The following is a 23,452-nucleotide window of genomic DNA, read 5'->3' as shown; positions in this document are numbered from 1 at the left end:
GAGGGGTGGGATACGGAGGGTGGGAGGAAGGGAGATGCAAGAGATATGGGGACATATGTGTATGTATAACTGATTCACTTTGTTATAAAGCAGAAACTAACACACCATTGTAAAGCAATTATACTCCAATAAAGATGTTAAAAAAAAAAAAGAAACTAACACACCATTGTAAATCAATTATACTCCAGTAAAGATCTTAAAAAAAAAAAAAAAAGAGAGGGCGGCAGTCCAGTTGATGGGCTCCTTTTCTTAACTCAAAGGGCAATGCATACAGTTCAGCTGACATCTCCTAAATGCAATTAAAACCTCATTGAAAGAAATTTTATGGAGTGATAGAAATGTTCTATATCTTGAATGGGGTCAAACAGGTAAGTACATCTGTCAAAACTCATTAAAATGGTCACTTAAAATATGTGCATTTATAATATGTGACTTATTCCTCAATGAAGTTGATGAAAAATAAAACCTTGTTGAGGATCATCTTACCATATTTTTAAAATTTTTATTCTAGAAAACTTATTTTATCTGGTAACAGGCTGGCAAAATTAAGTTATATCAAAAAATATTTATAGTTCTTCCACTTCTGGCAAGATGGAATAACAGGGGCTGGATTAAACCTCCTGTCTGAAATAACCAAATTATTTTAGAAAGTGAGAGCTGTTTTCAAGACATTGGATATCAAGGTAGGATGGTTGAGAGACAGGAAAGAGATAAGGTGAGTTTTACAACTGCCCCAGCTTACTGCCTGGAGAATGTTTCCAGACCATTGAGTAAGAAGAGAGAACCAGGCAAAGTCCAGTTAGCTTCCTGAGTTTAGGGAGCAGAGCTGAGAGCCCGGGGGGAATGGAGGCAGCTAGAATTCACAGGACAGAGAGAAGAAGGCTAAACAGAGAGAAAACCCAGGGGGGTGGACAAGGATCCTGCTTAAGTATTCAACACAGCACCTGTCCAAACCTGGGAAGAGAACCACCAGAAAGGATTAGAGATAACAGTGTCTGGTGTTCACACAGGGCTAGGGACAGTGCCTGTTTTCACCAGCGAAACTGGAAAACCTCCTTATTCACAGAGTGTGAGATAGAGTTCTCACAAAAAGCTTGCCTTGGTCGTCGGGAACAGTTAGCCCTAGACTAAATGCAACTTTGGTCTCACTTAACAAATATGAAAAACAAGAACCTAAAGGATCCAACTGTTTTCCAGTTGTATAATTGCATCCCAGAATAAAATTCAAGAACGTTTATAGAAATACAAAAATATTCAGCACCCAACAAAGGATAAAGAAGTTTATTTCATAGTGATAAACAGCTCAATTCATCAAGAGGGCATAATAATCCTGAATGTTCATGTTCCAAGCAACAGAACATCAAAAAACAGGAAGCAAAAACTGATAGAAATGCGGGAGAAAATGTCACAATTTATCGTTGCAGATTTTAATATCTCTCTCTCAATAATTGATAGAACAAGGAGACAGAAAATCAGTAAGGTATACAAAACGTGAACAACACTATCAACCAACTTGACCTAACTGGCATTTGTGGAATACTCCCTATTCAACAGCAGACAGAATACACATTCTTTTCAAGTGTACATGAACCCTATAAATAAAACAAGTCTCAAATTATCTCTGAAGTATAAAATGTCTTAAATTTAAAAATTTTAAATATCTCAAAATTAAAAAAATTAATTTATACAATGTACATTTTCTGGCCAAAATTGTATTAAATTATAAATCAATAACAGAAAGATCTCTGAAAAATTACTAAATATTTGAAAAATAAACAACATATCTCCAAATAACCTATGGGTCAAAAAATACTTCAGAAGTACAATTAGAAAATATTTTGAACTGAAAGTAAATGAAAATACAACATATCAAAATTTGCAGGATGCTGCTAAATTTGTACTTCAGGGGAAATTTACAGCACCAAATGCCTATACTAGAAAAGAAATGTCTCAGTCAGTGACCTCAACTTCTGCTATGAGAAGCTAAAAAAAAAAAAATGATAAAGACATAAAACCCAATGTAAACAGAAGAAAGATATAATAATGATCAGAGAACATATCAGTGTAAAAGAAAACAAAACAAACAGCATAGAATATATCAATGAAACTAAAAGCTGACACTTTGAGAAGACCTACAAGGCCTAGGCAGACTAATCAGTAAAAAAGAGGGAGAGAGAGAAATCAAACCAAAAAGAAAAAAAAAAAAAAACTATGTGATCAATTTCAATTGATTCAGAAAAAGCATTTGACAAAATCAACACATCTTTTTTTGATTAAAAATTCTCAGCAAACTAAGAATAGAAAAGAACTTCTTCAATATGATAAATGGCAAATTTGGAAAATCTACAACTAATACCATACTTAATTCTGAAAGACTGAATAATTTTTGACTAATATCAAGAATAAAAATAAAATAAAATAAAAATTAAAATAAGGGCTTCCCTGGTGGCACAGTGGTTGAGAGTCTGCCTGCCGATGCAGGGAACACAGGTTCGTGCCCCGGTCCAGGAAGATCCCACATGCCGCGGAGTGGCTGGACCTGTGAGCCATGGCCGCTGAGCCTGCACGTCCAGAGCCTCTGCTCTGCAATGGGAGAGGCCGCAACATTGAGAGGCCTGCGTACCGAAAAAAAAAAAAAGAATAATACAATCTATCCAGTCTCACCTCATCTGTTTAAGATTTTCCTATACTTCTAGACAGTTGAATAAGGCAAGAAGAAGAAACAAGTCATCTGGATGGGAAAAGAAGAATTGAGTGTATTTATTCCCAGATAAAGTGACCAACTATGTAGAAAATTCAATGAAATCTACAGAAAAAGCTATTAGAACTAATGAGTGAGTTTAGAAAATTTTCAAGATTTGACTAATATAAAAAATCAAATGTATTTCTATATACTAGCAACAAAAAACTGGAAATTGAAATTTAAAAATCAATACAATTTAGAATAGCAAAAAAATTAGCTACTTAGGGATACATCTCACAAGATGTGAAAAACCTATACCATTAAAACTAAAAAGCATTGCTGAGAGAAATTAAAGCTGACTAAATAAATAGGGTGCTTCTGTGTTCATGAATCAGAAGATTCAATATTGTTAGGATGTTAAATCTCCCAAACTGACCTAAAGATTCAACATAATTATAGAAATTGAGAAACTGATTATAAAAATCATATGATATTAGCCCCTTATCAGATAAATAGTTTGCAAATATTTTTCTCCCATTCTGGAAATTGTCTTTTCATTTTGTTGATTATTTCCTTTGATCTACAGAAGCATTTTAGTTTGATGTAGTCCCATTTATTTATTTTTGCTTTTGCTGCCTGGGTTTTGGTGTCATATCCAAAAAATCATTGTCAAGGATATTTTTCCCTATGTTTTCTTACAGGAGTTTAATGGTTTCATGTCTTATATTTAAGTTTTTAATCCATTTCAAATACATTGTTGTGTGTGGTGTAAGATTAGGGTCCAATTTCATTCTTTTGCACATGTATATACAGTTTTCTCAACACCACTCATTGAAGAGAGTGTGTTTTCCCCATTGTGTATTCTTGGCATCCTTGTCAAAGATTAGTTGAGTACATATGCATGGGTTTATTTCTGGACTCTTGATTCTGTTCCATTTGTCTATGTGTCTGTTTTTATGCCAGTACCATACTGTTTTGATTAATATAGCTTTGTAATATAGTTTGAAATCAGGACATGGGATGACTCCAGCTTTGTTCTTCTTTCTCAAGATTGCTTTGGCTATTCAGGGTCTTTTGTGGTTCCATATGAATTTTAGGGATTTTTTTCTATCTCTGTGAACAATAGCAAAAATGAACAAAATCTAATTAAAATGGGCAAAGGATCTGAACAGACATTTTTGCAAAGAAGATTTACAAATAGCCAACAGATATATGAAAAGGTGCTCAATAGCACTAATCATCAGGGAACCACAAATAAAACCACAAAGAAACATTACCTTACACCTATTAGTTTGGCTATTATCAAAATGATAAGGGATATCAAGTGTTGTTGAAGGTGTGGAGAAAAGGGAACTCTTGAATACTGTTGGTGGGAATGCATATTGGTACATCTATTATAGAAAACAGTATGGTGGACCCTCAGAAAATTAAAAATAGAACTATCATATAATATAACAATTCTACTTCTGAATATATACCCAGAGGAAATGAAATCAATATTTCAGAGATATGTATTATATATGAACAATTATATATAAATAAAATACATATAAATGAAATGTCATATATATGCTTTTATATATATACATAAATGAATATATATGTACATACATAACAGAGTATCATTCAGCCATAAAAAAGAAGGAAATCCTGCCATTTGCAACAACATGAATGAGCCTGGAGGACACTACACTAAGTGAAATAAACCTGATACAAAAGACAATTATTGTATGACTCATATGTGGAATTTGAAAGTCAAATTCATAGAACTGAGAGTGGGACAATGGTTGCCAGGGGCTGGAGGGTGGGGGAAATGTGGAGATATTCGTCAAATACAAATTTTCAGTTATAAGATGAATAAGTTCTTGGAAGCTAATGTACATCACGGTGACTATGATTAATACAGTTAATAATACTGTATCTTATACTTTAATTTTGATAAGACTGTAGATCTTAAGTGTTCTCACCACAAAAAGTGAGGTGTTGGATGTGTTAATTAAACTTATTGAGGTAATCATTTCATAGTGTACATGTACATTAAATCATCATGTTGTGTACCCTAAATACATGTAATTTTTGTTTGTCAACTATACCTAGATAAGGTGGGGAAAATCATATGAAAACACAAAGGATGAAAAATAACTAAAACAACTTTGTAAAAGAATAGAGAACTAAAACTACCTCATTTCAACACTTATATAAAGCTACAGTAATCAAGGCAGTGTGATATTGGCCTCAAAGTAGGCAATATCAATGGAACACAATATAGAGTCCAAAAATATACCCACCCATATATCACATATATGGACAATTGATTTTCAACCAAGGTAAAAGAGCAATTCAATGGGGAGAGAATAGTCTTTCCAAAATGGTATTAGAACAATTGGATATCTATATGCAAAAAAAAAGCACCATATACAAAAATGAACTCAAAATGGATCATAGACTTAAATTTAAAATGTAAAACTATAAATTTTTTGTAATAAAACATAGGAGAAAATCTTTGTGACTTTGGATTGGTCAATGTTTTCTTAAACATGACAACAAAAGCCCAATCCATAAAAGAAAAAACTGATTAATTTTATTTCATCAAAATTGATACTTATTCTTCAAAGTACACTGTTAAGAGAATCAAAAGGCAAGGGACAGACTGGTAGAAAATCTTTGCAAAGTATACCCAGAATACATAAAGAGCTCTCAAAACTCAATAATAAGAAAAAAACATTTTTTTAAATGTCCAAAAGGTTTGAAAAGACACTTCAACAATGAAGATATACAGATAACAAGTAAGCAACAGAAAAGATGCTCAACATCATCTGTCATTAGAAAAATGTATATGTAAGCTACAATGAGATACTTCTACATACCTATTAGAATGGCTGAAATTAGGAACACTGACCATACCAAGTGGTGATGAGGATCTGGAGCACATAGAACTCTCTTACATTGCAGATGGGAATGTAATATGGTACAACCACTTCGGAAAACAGTCTAGGATTTCAAAATTTAAACATATACTATCTAGTCATTCTTTTCCTAGGTACTTACCCAAGAAAAATGAAAACATATGAAACATGTGTCCATACACAGACCTGTAACCAAATGTTCATAGCAATTTTATTTGTAAAAGCCAGAAATTGGAAATAATCCAAATGTCCATCAATGGGCAAATGGATAAACAAATTGTGGGACATCCATAAAATACTACTCAACAATGAGAAGGAACAAACTATTGATACTCACCATATGGATGAATTTTGAAATAACAAAGCTGAGTTAAAGAGTCAAAAAAGAACACATGCTCTATGATTCTATTCACATAAATTTTAGAAACTAAAAATTAATCTATAACAATATCAAGCACATCAGTGGTTACCTGGGGACAATGGGAGTAGGTAAGGGTGGGTAGGGGAATAGATTTACAACCCTTTTGGGAAACTTTTGGGGGTGATGGATATGTTCATTATTTTTTTCATGGTAATGATTTCACAGGAGTATACATATATCAAAACTTATCAAATTATACTTGTTAAAAATGTGCATGAAGGGTAGCTCAATAAAGCTGCTAGAAATGAAAACAAAAGTTATAAAAGTACTAGGGCCAGAAACAGTTTAAAGGAACAGTGTACTTTGCTTTTAGTTACGTTAGGAATTTTTTTAAAGATATTATTTAAAAGATTGAAGGAATCATGAAAGAATTTTCAGAGAATGGTATAAAAACAAGTACGTGTTTCAGAGCTAGGTGGGAGGGAACAAGGGGTTGGAGGAAATAAGGCCTAGGCTTCATGCATGAAACCTAACTTCCTCAGGTTCATCTGGAGGCAAGAGATGGCATAAGAAGTCAAAAGGAGTGAGTGCAATCTGATGGCTGTTCAGAAAGGGAGCAAGATAAACCAAGGAAACCCTGCCATCACCTCTCACAATCTGAGAGACCCCATAGTGGACAATGACAGAGAAAAGATACTAGGAGTTTAGTAGATGATATGGGTCTTCCTAACCTTCAGGACAACTCCAAGAGAAACAAAGCTTTACATATTTTCTGGGTGGTTGAGATCATTATCTCCAAATGATTTTGATTGAAATCCCCTCCAGGAAAGAAAAAAGTCTGAGCTGTTTCTTCTGCTTAGGGATACTTCCTAGTAGATTACAGACATGTACTCTTCTACTGATATATTATGTTGATTTTCAAATGGGCTTTAAGTAGTAGAAATATAAAAAGTAAAAGATAGAAACAAATATTTGTGATAGCAAAACATTGGAAGAGATTGGCCTAGCCAAAGGAGAATAACTAGTCAAATTTATATGCATTTGACAGACTATTAAGCAACTGTTTAAAATGATGTTTACAAAGAATATTCCCCAACTTGTAAAAATGGTCATGATGTGGTGTTGCATGAGAAAAATCAGTGCATAATACTCAGGAAGATTCCAGTTTTGTAAAAAGAAAAAAATATATATGTATCATAGAAAAAACTGGGAAGAAATGTATTGAGGGCTGTTTAAATTGCAGATGATTTCACATTTCTACTTTATCCTTTCAGTATTTTCCAAATGCTCTACATGAATGCTTTCCACTTTATAATCATAAGAACACAATAATTTGTTAAAGAAAACATTATAAATAGATAACTCTACCAGGCAGTAAAAACTGGTGACACTGAGGAAGGACCTACGATTCTGGTGAGAGGTTAGGAAGCTTAGGAAAAAATTTATAATAAAAAAATCAGAACTCTAAGTGTCATGTAAAGGGTTCTGGGTTCTCAGTAATGATGGACACCAGGGACCTACCAGCATTCGGATCACTTGGTTCCTCTGCAAACACCCATCCAGCCCTGATCATACAATGGGCTCTGGGTGAGACCCTGGGGATATAAAGATGCTTCAGATGCAGGCGGTCCTGCCCCGGGAGGGTTTCTCAGTCAGTGTCCTGTGTTACCATGTTGCATTATCAGAAACACAAAGCAAAAATAATTTTTTCTCTTTACACAAGGCCGATTTTTGTTTTACTGTAAAACATAATGGTTGAGGGATATTCCGGCCACCACAAATCAGAAAAGTATGACAATTAGAGTTTCTGGAAGGACAAATAAAATGAAAATATCAGACAGGCTGAAAGGTTAGAGTCTTCAGTCTGAAGGTTGAGAAAGGAAGTGATTTGGATCCAGAGAACCAGGAACCTTGAGGGCTGTGGGACTCACCAAATTCCAAACCTCTGTGACTGGGAGATGTCCTATGAAATGTGATCCAGGTTTAGTTCCAGACATAAAAGGAAACAATTTCTCTCACACTGAGTAATAAACGGATTGGAACTTACTGGAATTCATCACCCCCAAGAGGTGGTGCTGGCAGGAAATAGAAATACCTTCCAAAAGCTTCGGACAAATTTATGAACGATAGAATTTTAAATGACCTCTTGATCACTTTGTCTTGCTCTTTCTCTCTCAAACAGACACTGTCCTTATAGACTGAGCCAGTGTTTGCCCTAAAAGAGGCTGCCCAGATTTCTCCTAATAGCCAGGCAAGGTCAAGGCCTTCACTCTGTGCTCCCACAGCCCCATGTGTTTAACTGGCCATCACCCTAACCACACTGCATTATTATAGTTCTCTGTTGATGGGTCTGTGGCCCTGTCAGGTTGTGACAACAACAAGGGCAGTTCTGAGTAGGAGATCAATAAATGTGGGTTGAAAGAAAGTGTGTGTGGACTCTACCCCTCTTTGCTAGAGGAAGCAGCCTGGAAGGAAAACTGTGCACTGCTTTTTAATCAGGGTCAAATCTTGAGAGTTTTTTACACTGGCAGGAGTGTTGATTTCTCTCTGGTCCTCATTCTACACTGCCCCCCATGTATTCCCAGAGCAGAAAATCTGGTAGAATAGGAGGAAGCCTGGGCTGCTTAGGATACCCTCTCATAAGGACACCACCAAGTGAAGGCCTGCAAGAACATCTCATGGAAGAAATGGCTCATAGAAACTCCTGGGGCACTGATGTCTGGAGAACTCTCATCCCCCACTTCTTATCCTCCAGAATTTCTCACCAGACAGCTCTGTTGTCCACCATTGTGGGCTTCTGAGCTCTGATTTGCAAGTCAATTCCCTGGGAATTTCACAATAAAATACATTCAGCACAGTTATGTCAAGGACACAGTCTCCTGTATCTCCTCTAAAACCTTGATTAATAACATTAGTCTTCCTGTACATGTGCCAAGATTCTTCAGCTTGAGGATAGAGGGATTTTAATTTATTTTTCCATTAATGGTCAGGATCCATGCTAAACCTGTAAATATCATTTCTATAAGTGCAGTGCAGTACTAATTTTTAATGCAAATAAATAAACAGCATGAGCGATTCAGAGACAGTTTGCCCCAACGGAGCTTTTGCAAATCTCCTGCATTTGGCTTAGGAGAGAAGAGAGTGGAATACTTCATGTTCTGGTAAGTTGCAGTGATCAGCTAGGGTCCAGTTTCTTCATTCTTGGGATTTCTCAAGGCTATATGGGAAAGAGGAAAGATAAATCAAAAGTAGAGATCATAACAGTTGTTAAAGTTGGGAAAGGTCTTAGGGATTTTCTACTAAAATGCTCTCTTTTGTTTTATGGGTGAGGTATGTGGTCACAGAAAGAGTAAAGCCTGCCTGGGGACATATGGCCCATGTGCAGCTGTGCAAAGTCCAGAAATGGCAGCCTACTTTAGGTTCTCAGAAACATCAGGAGTGGTCACGGTGTCAGAGACCCCGTTGCTGAGTTTGTGATTAGCATCCAGATTGCCAGTGACCTCAGCGTCATCACAGGGCACAGATTCTCCTGGTCTGCGCTCATTTGAAATATTCTACTCTATAGATCCCATCTGATATGATGAAACACATCAGATATGGACTCTGATTTTGGGTTTCCAAAATATAGTCACTAGAATTGCACAAAACTTACAGAGGTAAAATATGAGGTCTTGCGGGAATCCCAGGAGCCCAGAGCCCAGACTCTGACCAGGACTTAGAGATCCAGAGTGTGGTGAACCCCAGCCTGAAAGTTCTCTAGACAGGTGGGTGCTCTGAGGAAAGAAGGAAAAGGCAGAGAAGAGCTCAAGAAGGTGGCAATCATCATTATCAGTCTAGAAACCATGGGAACTGAAATGTCTGGGTGGTCCCCAATCAGCTGAGAGGAGAAACAAAGGTCACAATCCCTGAGCACAGTCTCCAAAAGTGGCATTTCTCAACAGTTTTCGAGATAATAGGTTATGACAGTGATGGGAGGAAACAGGTGTGCAATATCGGATTGACTCTCACTGGCCAGACTGAGAGTTCTAAAGAAGATGGACTGCAGGTGATGGCTTCTCCATATGCGCTCCCTCCCACCACCCAACAGTGCCTCCTCTGCCCTCTTGGAACTGCCCTCTTCTGGAACTGGGGGAAGGGGAGGGGAGGATGGTTTGAGAAAGCATGGTACAATGAGGATCTGAATCTCAGGAGATTCAAGTGGACAAAAGTCCTCCCCCTGCAGTCAGTCAACGATTCCCATCAAGGAAGACTCAAAGGATGCAGTGAGCAGGAACTGTGACCACAAGGCCCAGTGCCATGGGACCTCGATGGGCTATTGGGAGAAGTCATGGGCCCTGCAGTGTTCATCAGCTGGTGTTTGTGGATCTGTCTTGTGGTCATCTGTCTCTCTGATACCAACAGTTCCGAGGCATGACTGAGTGTTCACTGGCCTGGGATTGCAGGCTGCTGAGAGATGATGGGAGGGATAGCAAGACGGGTCAACCGTTACACAGAGTGGCTCCAGGCTGGAACCCCTGCCTAACCAACATCCTGGAATGAAGCAGGCCTTCCTCCATGGGGCTCAGCCATGTGATTCTCAGAGAAATAGTAACACTTTTCATAGAGGAGAACAAATCTGATTGTTTTAATTATCTATATAAATACATGCATCCAGATTACCAATACACATGTTTTCATTGTATTTAATTTTGGGGTGATTTTATTGGTGGTCGTGTCCTTTTGGTTACAAACTGAGAGATAAACTGCTAGTCTTAAAGGCTCTGAGATCTCTTTGTTCTTGAGGGTTTGCAGGAAGCAGCAATACCTTGGGAGCAGGAGAAAAGACTAGAGCAGGAGTAAGACAGCTATTATGTGACCCACTATTTCAGGCAGACATAGAAAGCTCATCTTTTTCAGAGAAGGAACTAAGAGAGGAAATGAAAGAGGACAAATTCACTGAGTCCAACTTTTGTCATATGGGGTATTGTAGCACTTTCTGGGTTATACATTGGTTTCTACTTTTACTGATGCTTCTATAACTTGAATAAAAGAGAAAGAAAAAAATCCCACAAGCCCTGGGTTCTGGCTCTGGAAGGAGGGGCAGGAAGAGACAGACTAGATCATGATCAGGTAACCAGGAAATATGTGATTTTTAAGCTCCTGTCAATGTTTTGAACTATGAAAGTATAGAGACCTAATATATGGCCCTGTGCTTTAGGACACTTCAGTGGGTGTTTGGATATAGGAACCTGGGTCTAGAGCTTGGTTTGGGTTGGAGAGGGGAGATGAACTGCTGTGTTTAAGAAAGTGATCTGAAGATAAGGATGGATTGATTACAGGCACAGATTTAGCAGGAATACTGAGGCACTGAATCCCATGGGACCATGCCATGTGGGGTCCTCAGTATTTCCCCAACTCAGCATTTCCTGAAGGCCACAATTCTTTTACTCCTGTATCCCCCCATACACATACTCCCCAGAGCCTGCCCCCATGGAAATCCTGTTTTCCCCTGAGTATCCTCCTTGCTCTGGGCTGCAGTCAGGGTATCCAGGCTACTAATCCCCCACCCTAAACACCCACTACTCCCTACTCCTCTCCATACCCACCAGCTGCCCTGGCAAGCCTTCTGTCAATTCCTAGATGCCTGGAATCAGGGCCAGGATTGGAAGGGAAGATGAAGAAGACAGAGAAAGTTCATAGACACCCAAGGCACCCAAGCCAGCCAGCATTCCTTTTTTTCCTGCACCAACTGTGGGGCTGTGCCTTCCTGCCCACATGTCTCACCAGGCTGGCTCTCCATCATTCTTCTGATGCTTTATTGTGCTATTGTGCTGAAGGAGATAACCCTACTCCCCAAGCCTGAGACACTGCCTATTACCTGGCCCTAACTGATGAGGAAAAATGGAAAAAGGCCACTGGGCTAGTGAGATTACCCTCTCCCTTCTCATTTGAAATTGTAGCTGCCAGGTTCAGAAAATCAGCAACTTTTGAAAATGGTGAACTTTTGAGGTACATGTGGAAGACAAATTTAAAATTAATAAAATGTGATATATCACATTTTGGTAATTGGTAGTAATTAAGGTAACAAAAGTATATTAAGAACATTATTCCATTTTTATTAATAGTGGCTTAGTAGAGGGTTTGGGGGGTGGGGAAACTATTTTCCCAGCAGGCTTGTATTGCTGATCCTTACTTCAGGGTCTGCTAACAAGGATATGTCTGCCTATATGCATTCCTCAACCTGTTAGGATGTATCAGATAATACTACTTTCTTTCTCCAGATGCTAATCCCAGTAAAGCTATTTCTCCTGGGGTGAGGGCAGAGGGAATAAATGAATAGCTGTGAGTTTGCAGTGTAAGCCAGAAAATGGAAGACGGGGCTCAGGAGGAAAAAAGATGGCAGCAAGCCAAGGCCTGTGGGGGATTTTGTCTAATTTTAGAGTATAATGCTTACACTCAGTTTTAAGTGGTTACCTATCAGCCCTACACATTATCCAGAGATAATCCTTAATTAAAAGTCTCCTGTGCACGTAAAGTGTATTAGTGATAATTTGGGGTAGATTTAACTGGGGAGGTCTTCAACTTGAAGCAAAGATGTGTAGAAAATTAATGGTGGTCAAAGAAAGCAAGACAAAGAGCAGAATACAGAATTCAGGCAAGTAAAATATTAAATCAAAATTTAAGTAGGAGAAATAACAGCTTCTAGATAAACTTTAATATAAAGGGGAGATACTAGTATAAACCACAATTAAATTTGAAAAAGAATTCTCTAAAATTCTAAAGAAAAGTAAAGTAAATGAACCTAAGTTGGTGGCATAACCACATACAGAGGAATTATTCTAAGATATTTTAAAACACATCGGTTGACTTTACATCCTAAGTAGGATAAGCCCTAAAGATAAAAGAACTGCAAAAATATTGTAAACTATGTGTATCCAGTTATCATATTGTTATTTGCATTGTTGGTTTTATTATTATTAGATGGTTTTGTGTGTATTGTGGGAATAAATGAATATTTTTTGAATAAATAGATGAATGCTTATGTTGACATTTTTGAGAACTGGGATTTTCAGTATAGGAGAGGGTTACAGGCATAAAAACAATGAGATTAAATAAAAACCCCATAATCCTGAATTTGAATTGTAAGTACCAGAATGCAGTCATGATGAATTTTATCTTTTGAAAATGTAAATATTTCCTGGCTCAATCTACTGAAAAGTATAGAAACAATGACCAATCCAGTAGCAGTGAGCACCCCTAGTATCCAGACTATGGTTTCTAAATGTTTCTCCAAAAAGGACTCTCCTTGAAGAAATGGCTTGACTCCAGATCAATAAAGTGAACTTAAAACAGCTTATTATACTATAAAGCAAAGAGGCAATTAAGAACTATTAGGATTTTGTCAAAAGGACTCAAGATCCAAATTGAAAAATCTCCCACTATCCAAAATTGGGATAATTTGGCCATTGATAAGGATAAATTTTGGTAGCTTGCTATCACATAAATATGTTTGAATCCATAAGCTTAAATGATGCTAAAAAATAACAACAGCAAAAAAGAAACTCAGTAGTAACTTTTGGAAAATTAGGAAACCAGTTCATTATTCTGAAGACTGGTAAATTCAAAGAAAGCATCAAGCAATTAACTTTCTTTTCCTACAAAAAGACATACCTCAGAGTAAAACAATTGATGTAGAGGGGAAAGTTTTTCTTTATAGAAGTATTCCAGATACCAAGTGAAGAAGAAATGATGGAATTAGGAAATCAATATTTGGTAACTACAAATAAATTGATGGATCTAAACAATTATTATCAATGCTGTTTACATTACAAAGAGAGATACCTGGACTTCATGGATCTCCTGATGAAAGTACAGAACTCCTCCAATGAAACAGTCTTGCTAAAAAAAAAAAAAAAAAATCAAAACTGAATCAAGCCTAGATCTAACTAGCAATTTAGAGGAACAGAGGAACTCATTAGATCATGCCATGTGATTCAATTCGTAAAATCCAGACAGTGGAAAACCCTTTAAAACAGAAAATTCAGTTTCCCTAACAACTAAATTAAAAGAAAAAGAGAGCAAAATGAGATGGAAAGGAACATTTAGGTTAAAAGAGACTTATGATAGACATAACAATTGCAGTGTATGGACCTTATTTGTATCTGGGTTGAACCAAACTATAAAAAATAAAAAGAGTGTGACAATCAATGAAATGTGAACACTGATTGGATATTTAATGATATTAAGGGATTTTTTTCTGTAATAATGAATGGTATTGTCGTTATGGTTAGGAATTCTAAAAAAGAATACCTAACTTTTAGAGATACATACATATTTACAAATAAGTTGACATGATGGCTGAAATTTGCTTCAAAACATGGGGGTGGTGGAGAGGGCAAGGTCAGCGAGTAGGAATATAGAGGAAACAAGATTGGCCGTGAGCTTACTAATATTGAAGCTGGGTGATGAATACCTAGGGCTTCATTATACTATTCTCTCTTCTTTTGTATGTTCAGATTTTTCCCATAATAAAAATTTTTTAATAAAAAGAAAGAGCAAAGAGAAGAAGATGCTGGTTTCATTGGACATAAGAGAAATACTTGAATCATTTAAAAAGTCATCAATGGGATCACCCCACAAAGCTGTAGAACTTGAGACTGAAGCAGCTAAAGGGAGAATCTCTTCATTTTTATCATCATTCCACTTGGGTTGTATTATGAATACAATCTCAGATCTCTTTTCCTCTCATAAGTACATTTATTTTCCCTTGTAGTATGCTTACATGTACAGAGTGGTCCTCTCAGGCCTCCAGAGCTGACCAAAGAATCTGAAACCAGTGCCTTCAGGAGGAGTTGAATTCTGTACCTTATAAAGAGTTGGTCACTAAGTAGCAAAATGAGTGGGTCATTAATGGCCTAGGGGTCATTAATTAGAACTCCAGGAAGGAAGAGTCTTGCTTGTTTGGCCACTGGAGCATTTAATTTTTGTTTCAATGCGTTTGGTCAAAGTCTGTACCATGATTCTCTATAAACCTATGCTCAGCTCTGTCACACACTGACACTACCTGTCTGGCCCTGGGAGCCTGGGAAGCCCTGATCCATACTCTAAATTCTAAGGGAATTCTGGCTCAAAGATTTAGAGATTTGCATTATTCTGTAGCATTTGAAAACACCTTCACCACAAAGCCCTTTGGATGCTGTTAGTTTGCAATTCAGTCAAATTCAGTACCCACATTTTCACCCATTCTGCCTCTACCTTTAAATCCTGAATCCCAAAGATTTCTAGTAATATGAATTGACTGACAAAAATTTCTTCCTGTAGCTCAGAAAAATCTTTTACTTTGCTTTCTCCTGTTTTCTAAGCAAAGACATATTTGGATGCTTAAAAATCATTGATTTGATTTGATCTGGTGAGAAAAGTCAAGCCAAAGTAGCCTATCTCATTTAGATAAAGTAATTGCAGTAGAACAAGTAACTTTGTGTTAGTCCTCCTTGATTAACTTTAAAATGAAACTGGAATTAGTTCAGGGATATCACAATAGGATCATTCTATAGGGAAACCCTGCCTCTGAGGAGAAAATGATTGACATGCTTTCAAATCGCCTTGGAGGACTACAATTTGGAACAGTAAAGCAATCTGGGGGTAGTGGAATGAGCTAGGCCTAGAATGAACTTCCAAGAGTTTGAAGATTGACTCTGCCAGTTTTTGCCTTGGGCATGTCATTTCCATTCTCTGAACCTCGGTTTCTCAGATTGCTCTATGAGGTGGGAATATTTTTTTTCTACTTTATAGTACTATTGGAGGATTAAATAAGGTCATGTATGTGAGAGAGTGCCTGGCAAATAGCAGATGGTCAACTATTGCTTCCGCTTTTTTATACGAAAGCCAGCCAAGACCATATCTGAGCCAAAAAAGGAACCTGGTTTGTGCTTTCAGAATTCACAGATATATGTTAGAGAAAATTGAGTAGATATTACCCAACAAGATACAGCATAGAGAGAGGAGAGAATGACTCTGAAAATATACTGTCTTGCTGACTCAGAGGAAAGGGTTATTCGCCACTTAGCAGAAGATGAAGGCAATGCTGAATTGGAGACTGCTGTAGACAATATTGTGCCCCTCACCCAAAATGGATATATTGAAACCTTAATGTCCAATGTGATGGTATTTGGGCAGGGAGGGGGGTCCTTTGGGAAGTAATTAGGCCATGAGAGTGAAGCCCTCATGCTGGGATTGGTGCCCTTACAAGAAGAGACAGGGAGAGAGAATATCTCTCCCTATGAAAATGCAGCCAGAAGATGTCCCTCTACAAAAAAAGAAGAGGGTCCTCACCAGGAATTGCATCAATCAGGACCTTGATCTTGTACTTCCCAGCCTCCAGAATTGTGAGAAATAAATGTCTGTTTGTTAAGCCACCCATCTATTGTATTTTGCTATAGCAGCCCAAGTGAACTAAGATAGAGACTTAACACATTTCTTGCAAGTTTCTGAGCTTCTCAAGAGTTCTTGCTCCTAAACTGGATGATTTATAGAAAATTGCAGGCTGAGTCCAAAATGCATATGCTTACCTGGAACGTTTGCCCTAACCAGTGTATTGGAACTGATAAGATTGTTTCATCTATAGAGTTATATGAAGGTCTTTGGCAAATAGCCATGGGGGAGATATCTAGAAAGCAATATTTATAACACCAATTGGAATGTTAGATTTTAATGAGTTCAGTTTGGACCAAGGAGTATGTTTATGACTTTAAAAAGGTTGGTCAATGGAATACACAAAGGGCTAAGAATTTTCACCATGGTCTGTGTTCATAAAATTGCTCTATTTGTTAATAGTGTAAAGGTATGCCTGGGTCATCTCAAATTATAACTCAGAGCAGAGTCCAAGTTAATCCTGTGAGAAACTTGGTCAATACCAGGCTGCTTCCCAGGACCCAAAGGTGGTAAAAGGACAGGAGGAAAGAGTCTCACCTTGCCATTTTCTGGTGGTTTATTTCTAAATTCTGTTTAGATTATTGTTTCTGAATTCTGTTTCTTACAATTACAAAGGAAATTTAACAAACTATAGTATGTTCCAAGGAAAGCAAAATGTCTAGAAATCATCATGGATGAGGTCTTCTTGAAAGAATGAAAAGTAAAAATTTATTGAGAGGCAAAACCTGTCCTTATATGATCCACAGGCTGCCAAAGAATTGGGATTCTTTTGTGTGGTCCCAGAGGAAAGAGCTAGGATGAATGGGTTAAGGTTACACATGCGAACACCTCAAATCACAACAACAACAAAAGTATGTTCTTTAATGCTTAGATATGATCCAAAATATAGTATGAACTACCTGGAGAGATGGTAACTTCTCTGACACTAAAGGTGTGCAGGCAGCATCCAGACAGCCACTTTTCAGCAGTGAAACAAAGAAGATTTATGTATTGGCTGGAGGGTTGCTTGGATGACCTCTAAGTCACCCAGTTCTGACATTCTGTGCTTCCCTGGGAATTGCAGCTCAAGAGTGGTAGTGTGCCATAGCAGTCAAGAGCATGGTTTGGGAGAGATGAACACCTAGATTCCAACCGTGACTCTGTAAACTTGGTCAAAATTTCTAACACCTCTAAGGCTCGGTTTCCATTTACAAAATAAGGATCTTCTACTGCTTTGTAAAAATCCAATCAAATCATCTTGAGCTCAGCATATTAATAACATCCCCAGGAAAGATAAAAACAGGTCTTTCTTACCAATTCAACAATTCTGCTCCTTTCATAGATGTATGCAGTGATGGATTAGATGCTGTCTTATCTCGTTTTGATTTGTTTTCATAAGAGCATAAGAACTTAAAGCAGCTGCAAACCCAAACCCTTTCAGTAGAAAGTAATCCCCAGGAGGAAATATTGTCAGTTGTATGGGTGTCAGGAAAAACCTGTCTGTATATTTTGGGTCAGGAGCTTGCTCTGTGGGCAGATCATCGACAGAATTCCCAATGCCCCGCCACACAGGGCATGGGAATGTCAAACTTCCCATTGGACACTCAGACTGTGGGGGATGAAAACAGCTGGCAGAAGGGCTTTCTTAGCTAGAGTAGGGGAACAAACTGGTCTGCAGCAGTTCTCAGACCCAGCCAAGGAAGTAGTGTACTCTGACCTTTGCCTAAGATGGCAGAAGAAGAGAGAGGTTGCAAGGGGCATGTAGGGAGGGCTTCATGGACTGTGTGTGTGTGGTGGTGGTGGTGTTGGCGGGGGGAAGTAAGAAGGAAACATTCCACAGTTAAGCAAGGAGAGACAGAGGAGAGGTAGATTTCCAGCTACACTGCCAGGCTGGCCTGAGTCATTCAGTTTCAGCTTTCACCTTTGTGCAAGAACAGGAAACCTACAGCCTATTCTTCATATCAAATCCTTGCTGGTGAATAAAGCAATCTCACAGCTCCTAATTGAGAGAAAACAGCCCAACAAGACTTGTGAATAAACGGATGTCCACTCCAACCTACTGACACATCTTTGAGCTTTGATTTCACTTCTCAGGAGCCCAGTTTCATTATAAACAAGTGCTCAATTCTGCAGAAATGCCACGAAGGGAAACAATGAAATTAGATGCCTTTGTTTGGACTTCGGTAGCATCACAAACCACAGACACTTTCCATGATATCACCTCCCCTTAATGTGAATATTTACTGCCTACGTCCCTTGAGTAATATCTTCTTTCTTTCACACTCTGTTCAATTTCAAGTTTCAATTTCCGTAATTTTATTGACATGACAACATACACAAATGCTGCTGGAGTTAATCCAGCAGTGCTCCATGTCTGGGGACCATTTTATACCACCTCTGTCTTTCCTATTATCCTCCATCTCTCATTTGGTGATAGGTTGTCACAGAATAGGGAGGTTATCTGGCTGTCCTTATTTTCCCTGAAAGTTATGGAGAATTTTCCCTTCCATCTTAGAAGGCAGTCTGTTGCACTTTCAGACAGTCTGATAAAAAGTGCGCTATATTTTTTCTTCATATTTCACACACAGGAGGCTCTCCTTCCATCTCCCCAACCACTCTGATTACAAAGTCTGAAATGTATAAGTTTCAAATCATCTCTGATTGTTTGTATTTTTTGTTGATTTTTGTTTTCTGCTTTACATTTCCATTTTTGTGTTGGAATTGTAGCTCTTAAACTTGCTAAAACTTGGAGCATGTATTAGTTTCTTGGGCTGCCATAATAAATGACCACAAACTTGGATGGCTTAAAGCAATAGATATTTTTTTGTCTCCAGTTCTGGACTCCAGGAGTCCAGAATCAAGGCTCTCTCCAGAGTTTCTAAAGGAGGATCCTTCCTACCTCTTCCTAGATTCTGGTGGTTGTAATCCTTGGCGGATAGATGCATCACTCCAATCTTTGCCTCCACAGTCACATGACGCTCTCCCTGTGTCTATGTCTGTGTCCAGCTTCCCTCTTCTTATAAAGACACAGTCATTGGATTAGGGCCCCTCCTAATGAGTATGACTTCATATTAACCCAGTTATATCTACAAAGACCCGTTTCCAAATAAGGTCACATTCACAGGTACTGGGGCTAGGACTTGGACATGTCCTGTAAGGGGACACAATTCAACCCACAATAGGGCATCTGGTGGAACTAAGACAATCAGTTAGTGTGACTCGTGAGTACCCTATTCTAGGACAATAAAGCAACACAATAACACTCTGTAGCTTATAGCCTGAATTTTAGAACATTCTTATATGCTTAAATTTGAAAGTGACCCCCCCCACCCTTCAACCCCCTCAAAAAAAGTCCTCAAGCTTTCCTATGTGTACAGTCTGCTGGAGTCCAAATACCCAGAGGCTGAGACAATATTGACGCAGATGTAATGAAGTCCTGATAGGTATGGAACTCACCTCATTCTACCTCCTGTTGCACAAAAATGCAGGCACCTGGGAGATACAAAATACCAGAAGTCAAAAGAGTAATATGGCACACACACTGGTGCACATGTGCATGCTCTACACATTCTTTCCATTAGGAAGACCGGTTTTGAGAAATTGTCTTTACGTAGAATAATCGGTCATCCTCATGTCAATAGTTCTGAAGGCTCAAAAAGAGCTTTGCTTCTTCACCATGAAAGTCAAGGGAAAATGCAGCTATGAAGCATTGCTGTAGATGCTGAGGTGCACCGAGAATGCCTCACTCTGGGGTAGCTGGCATGACCACACTGGCCATCCTCCGGCAACCTCAGGCTCAGCAGCAGAAGCTCCCCTGGCCCAGATCCAGCCCTCACCTCCCATGTCCAGCTGGACTCCAAGTCTCCTTTCTCACCTCTCACCTCTCTCCTCTTCTCTCCAGTTCTTCCATTTCTGTACTGCTTGGGTCTTTGTTCTCCTCTTTGCTTCTCATCTGGATGGTTGGAATAGTCTCTCAGTTGGTGACTCTGCCATGAGGCCTGTCCTTTCCAGGGCTGCTTCCACACAGCTGTAAGAGGGTCTTTTTAAATCCCCAACTTCTCAATGCTCAGAACCTGCCATGGCTCCTGACCCTCAAAAGCAGCGGTTCTAACCACTGTGTGCATCAGGATCACTTGGAAAGCTTGTTAATATTGAGAATGTCAGCCCGGCCCCTGTGTTCCTCATTCGGTTGCTAAGGTGGGACCTGAGAACATACATTTCTAACCAGTTCTCCTGTGATGATGATGCGGCTGGCCCTGGAGTCATACATAGACAAGCACGGGCCTAGAGGATACAGCCTGCACTTCTAGAACGCTGGACAATCTGTGGTCCGGCCCTGCCTACTTCTCCAGTTTTGTTTCCTTTCACTTTTCCCACTGATTAAACTCCAGCAGAACCATCATCTACTTGTATTTTCCAGCAGATATAATGCTGTTTCCTGTGGCTGTTATATCCCATTCTTCTTGCTAGCAATTTGCTTTCCCACCTTATCTGCCTTCAAAACCTTGTTTCAGTATCACTGTCTCAGTGATGTTGTCAAGTGAGGTCTTCATTTGTCTCCTTATCAGGTGCCTTATATACAGGTCTATCATCTCTCTGCTTTTATATATCGCTCAATCCCTCCCTAGCTGGACTATGAGATCCTTGAAGGCTAGATTCATACCCTTGGCCTCACTGCCCCCAATAGCCAAGAGATGCCCAACCAATGCTTGTATTTCTGTACTTAACCAGGAGAACTGGTCAAAGACATCTTCACGGTCCATTATCTGCACTGCTCTTTTGTGTGGCATGTAAATCCTACATCCCATCTGTACATAGGAGACCTCTGGAAACTCCACTTATGATCATCCCAACTTAGAGGATGAGGAAATATGCAGCAGGGTCTCTCTGTGTGGAGGAATTGTCCTTCATAAAACTTTTACCAATGGGGAAGAAAAGGAAGTCTAAAAGTATATTAAACGTACTTTAGCTATAAGCAGACCTAAACCAAGAAAACAGGCTTCTGCCACGGAACGAAAAGCATGAAGACAGTGGAAAACAACACAGGTTGGTTTAACATCAACTGCACTGAGAGAGTGGCCCCGAGGAGGGGCTTTTTCGATGACAGAGGCCTATCGTGGCCTGTACACATCTCCAAGAAAACCAGCCAGGCTCATCACCACAGAAGGAATATGCAAACAAGGATGCTGAGGACAGTAGACCTCCCCACCAAGTGATGACAGGAAAGCAGAGCAGGCCTAAGAGGGAGACCCTGGAGGGGAGATGTTTGATTTTGTGTTGCATGATTGGGAGCTGCTGGGGTTCTGCAGATCTGCCACTTCCCCTGCTGATCCCAGCGAGCTCAGTGTAGGTAACAGTCATGGGTCTAGCCATACTGCTTTGGCTTTCTGTCAACCAGTCCTCATGGCTGCATGCGAGAAGCCATGGGCTGGCAGAAGAGAGAGTTCCCTCTCCTAATTCAGGGGCTGCGGGCATGCGTGGACCTGCGCCCTCCAAAGAAGCCTGTTGCTTGAATATCTCTCCTTGCCCTAATCTCTGTGACCTGCCCAGAGGGAAAGAAGAGAAGAATATGAGCAGTTATGATTTCCTACACTTACAAAAAAGAGAATCTGAGGTCACACCTAAATGATCTTGAGAAAAAGATCACTTTGCGCTGATCAGCCCAACGTTGTCAGAGACTTCAATTGCTAACACTTCAGAACACTGTTTCTCCAAGTAAGATAAAGCGTGTGACTCAATAATTATTTTAGACCCTCTCTGACTAGGTGTAAGGAAGCAACAAGCTAGTAGAAATTGTGTGTCCCTTTTTATTGTAACAGTCTTGGGAATGTGGGCCACGAAATGGAGGGAGCTCTAAGTGTAAGGAAGCCAAAACTTATCAGGACTGGGGCTGGTGTGGCAAAGGCTTCCCAGGTTCAAAGATCGTGATGGTGTATTGGTTCCCAGACCCCAGAGCTAACAGTCCCCCCAAACCTGGGTATCCTTCTTTTCCCAGCACACAGTTAACCTGGCCAGTGGCCCCAGTCGTTGTGGGGAAGGGTCTGTGGAATACTGACCATACATTTATACAATCACATCACAAGGTCCTTCCTAAGGGGATGTTGCCGTCTCAGAGTAGACTCTGAGACCAAGTAAAACCAGATGAGGGGCTGTGCTTCCCACTGTGGCAGCTGAGATGAGCCTTTTGTGTTACTTTACAAGCCAAGCAACACTCTCATCAGCCATCTATCTATCACCACATACCCTCCCATTGCCTGGATCTCTTTAGCCATTTCCACAAATCCCTGGAGATCAATGCACTTCAACTTCCACTTCAGCCTCACTGCCTATTATAGTCATGACACCACCTTGCCTCTGACCCTAAGTGCTGCCACCTGACCGCTGTCATTCTAGAATCCCATCAGCTCGTTGATATTAGGGAGCCCAGGTTCAGAGAAGCATCTCCCATGGTTAACCCCATCCTCCAGAGGGTGACCATCACCACGTTTCTTAAAGGTGCCAGTGTCCCCATCATCTGTGTCTTCATTATTGCTTTAATGAAGGGGTGCCCATAGGATCCTCAGAGGCACCATACTCAAAGTGGCCCTCATGTCTTACATAACAAATCCATTCTAACATTTCCATCTCTCTGAGCCCCCTGACCCCTTCCTTAAATACTAACACCAAAGAAATTCTGGCTTCTCCACCTCATTGTTGTAGGCCAGTGGTTCTCAAACCACAGAGTCACTTGGAAGACTTCTTATAAACACAGATTGCTAGAGCCCACCCCACAGTTTTTGATTCAGTAGAGAGTTTTCATTTCCCCAGGTGATGCTGATTCTCTTGTTCTGCGGACCACACTTTGAAAAGAAAAACACTGTGGACTGTAACCCATTATCAGGCACGAGCTTCAAATAGCCGTCCCAGGAAACTGTTAGGACCAACTTCAAACACAAATGTCCCTGCCAGACCACTGAAACCTAATTCATGGGCAGGTGCCTCAACAATAAATTCTCTCCTTTCTAGCCTTATATTCCTCTCTGGTTAAACACTCACAAGATCTACACACACATGTGTTCGGTCTCTGCTGTTATATATTAAGTAGGTCCTTTGATTCTTTCATATTTTAAGCTA

Source organism: Lagenorhynchus albirostris, chromosome 5, assembly GCF_949774975.1.
Source record: "Lagenorhynchus albirostris chromosome 5, mLagAlb1.1, whole genome shotgun sequence".
Classification (NCBI taxonomy): Eukaryota; Metazoa; Chordata; class Mammalia; order Artiodactyla; family Delphinidae; genus Lagenorhynchus; species Lagenorhynchus albirostris.
This window is presented reverse-complemented; position numbering follows the sequence as displayed.